This window comes from Octopus bimaculoides, chromosome 8 (genome assembly GCF_001194135.2).
Source record: "Octopus bimaculoides isolate UCB-OBI-ISO-001 chromosome 8, ASM119413v2, whole genome shotgun sequence".
NCBI lineage: Eukaryota > Metazoa > Mollusca > Cephalopoda > Octopoda > Octopodidae > Octopus > Octopus bimaculoides.
The window spans coordinates 80,697,964-80,706,969 of record NC_068988.1 but is presented as its reverse complement, the minus strand read 5'-3'; the positions used below and the strand labels follow the sequence as shown (position 1 = coordinate 80,706,969).

The 9,006-nt window shown below is 36.0% G+C and overlaps 1 protein-coding gene across 2 annotated transcripts in view; it reads right to left on the bottom strand.

Annotated features, from left to right (window-relative positions):
- LOC106872432 (uncharacterized) overlaps positions 1-7,269 on the bottom strand; it is a 124,647-nt gene extending 117,378 nt beyond the window's left edge. For both annotated transcript variants that reach the window (XM_052970205.1, XM_014919433.2), the window contains exon 1: positions 6,651-7,269. The gene's annotated coding sequence lies outside the window, so the exon portion shown is untranslated. The remainder of the gene's footprint in view (positions 1-6,650) is intronic.
- Positions 7,270-9,006: the final 1,737 nt, after the last annotated feature.

The following is a 9,006-nucleotide window of genomic DNA, read 5'->3' as shown; positions in this document are numbered from 1 at the left end:
ATATATATATATATATATATATATATATATACATACATATATACATACATACACACATAAATGATATTCTAACAATAGCCATCCACATCTTTTCAGACACAGTTTTATCTTAAACTTCATTACGTAATATGTCCTCTTTTTTTAAAAAAAGATGGTGATTTGAAGAAGATTTGGAAGTTATTTGTAGCAGATCAAGTGACCATGTAGTGCACCTGAGTACTGTATGTAATAAACTCATTGTTAACAGGGAGACGGGGAATCATTTTACTCACAGGCAAAATTTCACTTGCATTCAGGCATGGCTATGTGGTTAAAAATCTTGCTTTCCAACCAGTTGGTTCTGGGTTCAACCTCATTGTATAGCCCCTTAAGGAAGTATTTTCTATTATATCCCTAGCTTGACCAAAGCCTTGTGAGTGGATTTCATAAAAAAGAAACAAACAAACCCATGAATATATATATATACATTCATGTGTCTATGTGTGAGTTGGTGTCTCCTGTTGTTGAAATGCATGAGAGTTGTAAACAAGTGTCACTGTCATATAGATGGTTTCCTTTGTTTGCAATCTTCTACAGAAACATGTCCAGTCATGGGGAATATTTTTGGAAACAGATGAGGGTTTGCGATAAAGGGGCATTCAATCATAGGAAATCTGTCTCAATAAATCCCATTCAACTCATGCCAGCATGGAAAGGTGGACATTATAACAATGACATTGATGATAATGATGATGCTGATGCTGATGATGATTCAAATCTGAAATTGCCTACTGACAAGATCTTTGAAAAGTCCATACGGAAAAATCTGTTTAAAGCAAACAATAATTGAATTTTAATTACTAATGAATCTGTAAAATTTAAGATTTATTATTGTCTACATACCACTGATGTGATCCCCAAATGTTCCTAAGTACCTGTAATTCACCCCACTGATGCTAACTATAAAGCTTTTGCACCACTGGCAAAGAGGCTTCTTCAATTTGGCTCTTAATTACATGTATTGTTTAATTGTATAACTTATTTCTCCTTGTTTTTAAGAAGCAAACCCAGCCACACCCCAGTTAGTACACCATTAGATCAAACTATTTCTAACCTAGAAGTATCTTCATCACAGGAAGCTGAATTATATTACTGAAACCTGAGATAGTGCTAGGAATTTGTTCTTGTTATCAGAGCTGAAATCCTAAAGCAGTTATCAAGCCAAATAACATCCACAGGAACTCTGTTGTTTTACAGAAAGGTGAAAAAACAGCAAAACTTTTTATATATGGATGCACTGATATGTTTTCTTCAAATGTACAAATGATTAAGAAATATTAAATAATTAAAAAAATATATATATTGTAGATTATTACATTTATACATATTCTATCTACCATTTTTCCCATGCTAGCATGTCTTGTGATTCTTCAAATTCAGTTATTTGTATTGTTTGTTAAAGCAAATGTTGTTTACCACCGAATATTAGAGTCAACAAATATCACTATTAAGACAAGTTTTCTTGTGCGTTTGTTAATATACACTAATGTAATGTATACATGAGTGTAGAAGGGATGGTTCTTTGGTTAACAAGTTCATTTTGCAACCATTTAGATAAGTGCTTGATGCTGTCTTCCAAGCTGACCAAAATCTTAGGAGTGAAATTTCAACAATGGAAACTGGAAATGCGTTAAAACTGACCTGTGGCTAAATAACAGCACTAATTATGTACTCAATGTACTCAATTATGTACTCAATGTACTCAATCCACTTGTTTCAGTAGGTGAGCAGAGGGGTTGTCATAGTTTTAAGCAGCATAAATGTAAATCTAAACTCTTTCTGTCTGTCTGTCTGTCTCTCTCTCTCAGATACACACACACACATGCATGCATAACACACACACATGCGATGGACTTCTTCTATAGTGTTTCTTTCTACCAAAGTTCATTCCAGACATTAATAGACTTGAGGCTATAGTAGAAGTCACTTAACTAAGGTGCTATGCGAGCTGGCAGAATCGTTAGCACGCCGGGCGAAATGCTTAGCGGTATTTCGTCTGCCGCTATGTTCTGAGTTCAAATTCTGCTGAGGTCGACTTTGCCTTTCATCCTTTCAGGTCGATAAAATAAGTACCAGTTGAGTACTGGGTTGATATAATTGACTTGCTCCCTCCTCTGAGCTTGCTGGCCTTGTGCCAAAATATGAAACCCATATTGTTTCAATTATTTCAGAAAAACAATAGCAGACATGCTTTGGTCATATTAGATCTTCTCAGAACAGGATTAGAACATATTAGATCTCCTCAAAACGGTATGAATTATAAGTGAATTATCAATCAATGTACAGTAAGTGTGAAAATTAGCATATCTAAGAAGAATGAATCACTGAAGAAATGGAAAATAATAGTCAAGTTAGGGTTTACATCTAATGTAGTGAACATAAAAAATGCAAATTAGGCATGGTTGTATGGTAAGAAGTTTGCTTTCCAACCACATCATTCTGGGTTCAGTCTCACTGCATGGAACCTTAAGCAAGTATCTTGTCTTCCTTCATGAAATGGACAGCATCTACCCATCACCACAACTCTTGTAAGACCAATAGCTGAACTATAATGGACACTTCTGTACATTAAACAGCTCTCAAGTACCTCTGCCAACTAAACTGCAACTGATCAGTTTGGTTCTTTGCCAAAAGGTTCCCTACCAGCTTTGAGGAATCTTCCTCTCCTCAATTTCTTAAACCATGATGGTTCTGATTGTAGTACTTCCACAGAGACAAACCCCACCTTTACCACCCACTTACTATCCAACTCCATACTGCAAAACTAAGTAAACCTCTACCAAATCTATCATATTCTACTCATCTGACTCACCATCATCCATACATGCCAAGTACAAAAGTACCTCTGGTTTTCTCAAACCATCAAAGTCAACTGGCCCCTACAATGATTCTTCTATTACCATCAAAGAATATTCTCATGACTAACCCCTATGCTCACCAAACTCTTTAATCCCTCCCCACACTCTCTCTCACTACAGGATTATACCCTGATCTGGCTCTGCTAACCATCATCCTATGAATTAGTTTCCAGAATCTGAAAGGGAATGAAAACAGCAACTAATGACACTCTCCAACACCAAATTTTTCTCTCTCTCTCTCTCTCTATCTCTTATTGATGAACACCAATATGGCTTTCATAAAGCTGGATTCTAATGGGAATCTAGTCTACTATGCCTATCATTAAACAATGTAAATGGTTATAGGAAATTTTGCTGTAAACATTTATGTTGCAGGAAAATTTATGGTAAGAAATTTCATTTTAAATGATCTCAACAAGTTTTTTTAATGTTTGATGTTGAATAAAGACTTGCCTATTCAACACTTTTACAAAACCTTTTATCACTTTTTTTTTTTTACATCATCATCATCGTTTAATGTCTGCTTTCCATGCTGGCATGGGTTGGACGGTTTGACTGAGGACTGGTGAGCCAGAAGGCTGCACCAGGCTCCAATCTGATCTCGCAATGTTTCTACAGTTGGATACCCTTCGTAACGCCAACCACTCCGAGAGTGTAGTTAGTGCTTTTACATGCCACCAGCATGAGGGCCAATCAGGTGATTCTGGCAATGACCACACTCAAAATATGTTTTTTATGTGCTACCTGCATGGGAGCCAGTCCGGCAGCACTGGCAAATGTTGTTTTTCACGTGCCACAGGCACATGTACCAGTAAGGCGACATTGGCAACGATCACACTTGAATGGTGCTTTTTACATGCCACTGCACAGGAGCCAATCAGCGGCCCTGGCAACGATCACGCTCGGATGGTGCTTTTAATGTTCCACTGGCATGAGTGTCAACCAGGCAGTACTGTCATTGGCCACGTCAGCGATTTTGATTTTGATTTCACTTGCCTCAACAGGTCTTCATGCTTTATCATTGTCCATATGGCATATTTTCTGGACATGAATGTAGATGGCTTTAGAGTTAACTAAGTATAGTAACCATGTAATGTAACATATAATAAGATAGGTGTACCATAATTTCTTTGGCTCAAACTGATACCATAGGTATAGGTGCTTGAATGAAAAATTATTATCTAATTTTCTTTATGTGCTATCTGTATCTTTTTTTCTCCAATAAGATTTTAAACTTCAAACAAACAGGGCAAGCATAGGTAGGAAAACCATATATAATCAAAGAGATAAGTCATTTTTAATCCTGGAATCTAGAAATAAGTCAAATGTCTTTTAACTACAATACCTATTAATTTGTGATTTGTGAGTGCTATTACAACATAACTAAATCACACACACACTGGGCCTCTGGTAAAAACATAGTGTTGGATTTAGACTAAACTAAGAAATGAATAAGTTTGTTACTTTGTATTTCAGTTGTGCATAACAGGAGTTAGGACTCTCCTTGTTTATTTTAACATTTTTACTTTTTCCTTCTTATAATTTAAGCCTGAGACATTTCAATAAACAAAACAAATTTGCCAACTAGACAGGACACTGTCTTCAAACTGAGATGTATGGTATGCTACCACAAGAGCAATCTAAAGTCGGTCTGGAGGAAGAGGTGCTCTACTTATGATCTCTGAAGTAACTTCTGAGATGGATGAGATTAACGAGGCAGGTGTTCTTGAATAATTATGACTCTTAATTGTCCTTTTAGTCGGCAAACGAAAACAAAATTCATGGAAAATGAAAGTCACAGATGGTTTGGGAAAAAAAGTAGCATTTCATTTAAATTACTACAAACAATATCTTTTACCATTTACTTATTTTAGTCATTGGACTGCAGTCATGAGGGGACTCCACCTTGAGGGGTATAATAGAGAAAATCGATCCCAATACGTATTTTGTAAGTCTGTCCTGCTGAACGGCTAAGTTACGGGGATGTAAACAAACCAGCATTGGTTTCACGCGGTAGTGGAGGGCAAACAAAAGCCAAAGACACGCACACATAGATATATCCACATACAAGGCTTTGGTTGCACCTCTCCAAGGTGTCACGCAGTGAGACTGACCCCAAGACTATATGGCTGGAAAGCCAGATTCTTAACCACGCCTGCATATAGTTAAAAAGTAAATAAATATTTTAAATCATTCGTTAAATGATAATACATGAAACTCGAGCACAGTAGAGAAATAAAAATCCTGTTATATTTATTTCTTCATTGCCCAGAAAGGGCTAAACATAGAGGGGGCAAATAAGGACAGACAATGGGATTAAGTCGATTACATCGACCCCAATGCGTAACTGGTACTTATTTAATCGACCCTGGAAGGATGAAAGCAAAGTCGACTTCGGTGGAATTTGAACTCAGAACGTAAAGGCTGACGATTCTGCCAGTTCGCCGCCCTAAAACCCTGTTATATTCAAAATACAACAATGAAGCAAGAAGTTATTTATTGAAGTTTTCTTGTGATATTTTCTTGTGATATTTCAGAGCCGTCACTGAAATCATTTAGAGAATTACCAAAAATACATTTGTTATTAATATATTTTAAAATCTGAAACAGAAAGCCGATCAAAGTCTGGTAGTATTTAAATCTATATCCCAAGAGTTTTAAATTCAATCACGTTTCAATGCGGTCGACTTTTCCTTTTATCTCTACCGAATGTTAGTGTTTCAAGTTAAATGAGCCTTTTGGATCTATATCATGTGTAAATTGTAACACACATAAATGATTTTATTTTGGTGATGAGCGCCGGAATGTGAGGGTAACATTTGAGAGAAAGTGCACTCTATCGTTTCGTCCCCCACTTACAAAAAGATGCGGAGATGTATGAAACAGTCCAAATTTCACCACACTAAAAATGAGGCTATACGCTAATGTATAACTACATGATATATTCTGACAAAAGAATACATATGAAATAAGTAATCTAACACTATATTCTGTTTTGTACCTTTTATGTGTGTGTGTGTATACACGCACACACACACACACATATATATATCACGTAATGTGTGTGTGTGTATATATATGTCACGTAATGTTAAGATTTGTTTAAAATCAAATTTTACAAGACATCAACAAGTGTCACCTATCGAAGACAAAAAGGAAAAAAGAAATGAAGGAAGAAAGAAAGAGCAGGACAGATTCCTGTGGAGAGAACAAACACGCAGTAAGAAATAGAGCAGAATATAAAATAATTAAATGTATCAGAGACAACATTCCGAAGTCATGTAGGAGTATCAACTTTATTCTCACCATGTTCCCACATTCAAACACGCACACATATGTATACATGTGTGTGTGTATATGTACATTAGACGTTATAAAACATACATATGTGTATAACGTGAATTATAGCGATTTCTTCATACATTATCGTTTCCTTCACGCTTTTGATTTTATTTTCCACTAACATAAACCTACTATTTGTATATGTTAATAGAATTAAACAAAACAAAGTTACCTATATAGAAATAAATACAATAACAAAAAGATAATTATATAAAATAGAATCCACTGAAAGAAGCACATGAGAGTTGAAGTGATGGAGAGGTGTATCGTTTCGAACATTACTCGTTGTCAAGGTAACCATGTCAAGGACGGTAAACTGCCAAAAAAGATGGAAACCTCTCAGAGGAAAATTACGCTGTTGTTAAAGTATCAGATATTTCATAAATTCCAGAAAAATACATAAGTACTTACTGTCTATATCAGGTAGTTATATATTGTTTACATCTATCTAAAATGACCTCCAATGGTTATCTATCAAAGTTCGAGGACATAAAATAGAAAACCGGAAGTAGAAAATGATTAACTATTCTGAACTACAGAATACTTTATAGGTTATAATTTTACTTGATCGTGAATCCTGGAATGTCTCTGACCAACGAAATAGCCAACTAAACACCCGTTTTCATTGGTTTAAAATACTTATTTTAATATAGAGTACTTCAGATTTCCTTTATGACTCGATCTCAATAGGTTGTGAATTTCATATTTCCATGTCCGATGTTCTTGGGCAAAATGTTGACAAAACAGTTACAATTGGAAATATTTATCTAAGCCATTGCGATTCATTTCCAAAAATGGGTTCACGCCATAAAATAAAGACCTTTGTTCTGTGAGATTTTCTTTTCGTCCGAACAAATTAACCTAATATTTTTTTTTCTTTCTTTGTTTTAATTCTTGAAGTAAGCCATAATGCTGACGTCATTTCTGTGGAACAATTGCAATTGAAATTCGCTAAAACAATCATGAAGCGTCTCTTATCAGCGCAAGTGTCTTTTCAGGCGTATGTAGGACTACGTCTGGTGTGACCTTTCATTAGTTAGAAGGATAATGTATGATTGGTTGTCATTTCTAACAGGTGGAGTGAGTACCTAAATACATTAGTAGACTCTTTTCAAATCAGATACGTTATCTTGTTTAGCTTCAATAATGACACATTCGGCCGCCCTCCAGAAAACAGAGTGGGCGATCTAAGTTGAAATCTATTTATTTATCGGCTAAATTTTGCGTTTGAGATACTTTAATATTTTGGCCATTAATTAGCAGTCTCAGTGTTAATAGTATTTAGTTAGAAACAATAGAATGTAATATTATTCAATGAAACACAATGTTCCCAAATAAATTATGCTTTATTACATATTTTTCCTATGCTATTATCCCTTTTGTAATTATTCAATTGGAGAAGGACAGCACCTGTAACCTTTGCAAGGCAAGTGTCATCTACTCTAGATGTGGATTAACCAAAGCCTTGTGAGTGGGTTTAGTGGAAGAAAACTGATAGAAGCCCATCACATACATGCATACATACATACATACATACATACATACATATACATGTGAGTATGTGTGTGTAAATATGTGCATGTTTGTGTCCCCATGTCTTGACAATGTGAAAGTTGTAAATGAGTATATAGTGAAAATGGGTCGATTAAATGACATCCTATAATATAATAAGCATGAAAGAAAGAGGGGGTCACCATCTTGTACGTAATAAGAAAACAGGAATTCGCGAGATGTTCGTAATAAGTCATAACATATTTATTATTGGAGGTAATGCATTAACATATAAAGTTAATTGAAGGAAATCTTGTAACATTACATGAACATATTCTTTTTTGCAATTACGTCTCCAAGTAAGTGAGGTGAACGTATGCATGTCGAAGAATCAACAGGCAATGAATGATTTCTTTATTTACCTATAATGGCATATATAGATATAACAACGAGGGGTCAGGGACAAACAATGGACAGTCTTACAGGGGAGAGGGGACCATACTGTTGTGATTACAATATGAGGATCAGGATGATAAAAACGTTATGGTTTAAAAATTTTAATTAATGTATAATTAAAACTATTGAATTTTATATAACTTTCCCTCCAGGCTCTATTCCAACCTGCCAGTTTCGAAACTTCATTCTTTTCTTTAATATTTGGTCGAGAGAGATTGTTTTCCTCCTTTTTCTTCATTGACCGGCTACACAAGCATGGCCCCATGCATATGCAACTGTCTTACTACATTTTTCCATCTTTTCTCATACACACTATGAGGCAGGTACTTTCTCTCCAGACAGATCTTCCTCATGAGGTGGAAGTTGAACCAACTTTCCAACCCCTGTCCGGAGATGAAGTGACCTGTCTCAATCCCGTTTGCTCTTATTCACCACACTGTCTCTTTCAGTATGGCTACTACGCAGAAAAAGGATGCCTTCCTTTCCTTGTTAAAGGAGGGAGGTGGTGCGATCTTAACTATGAATTCAGTTGAAAGCTGTACTCTTTCCCCATCCAACATCAGTTGTTCGACATAGGTCACCAACCCCCTCAACTCTCCGCAATGTACAAAGGTGTGCGCAACAGTTTCACTGATGTGCCTGCACCTCGGACATGTGGGGGGAGGCGTTATAACTGTGTCTGGACAACCTCTCCCGAACTGGTAAAGCCAAACGATAGCACAACCAAGCCAAGGATTTCTGTTAATTATCCAGGTACCTCTACCTGAATGTCCTTGCAAACAGGCTGGTTAGTTGTTTGTTGTCAAAGCCCAGAGTTTTC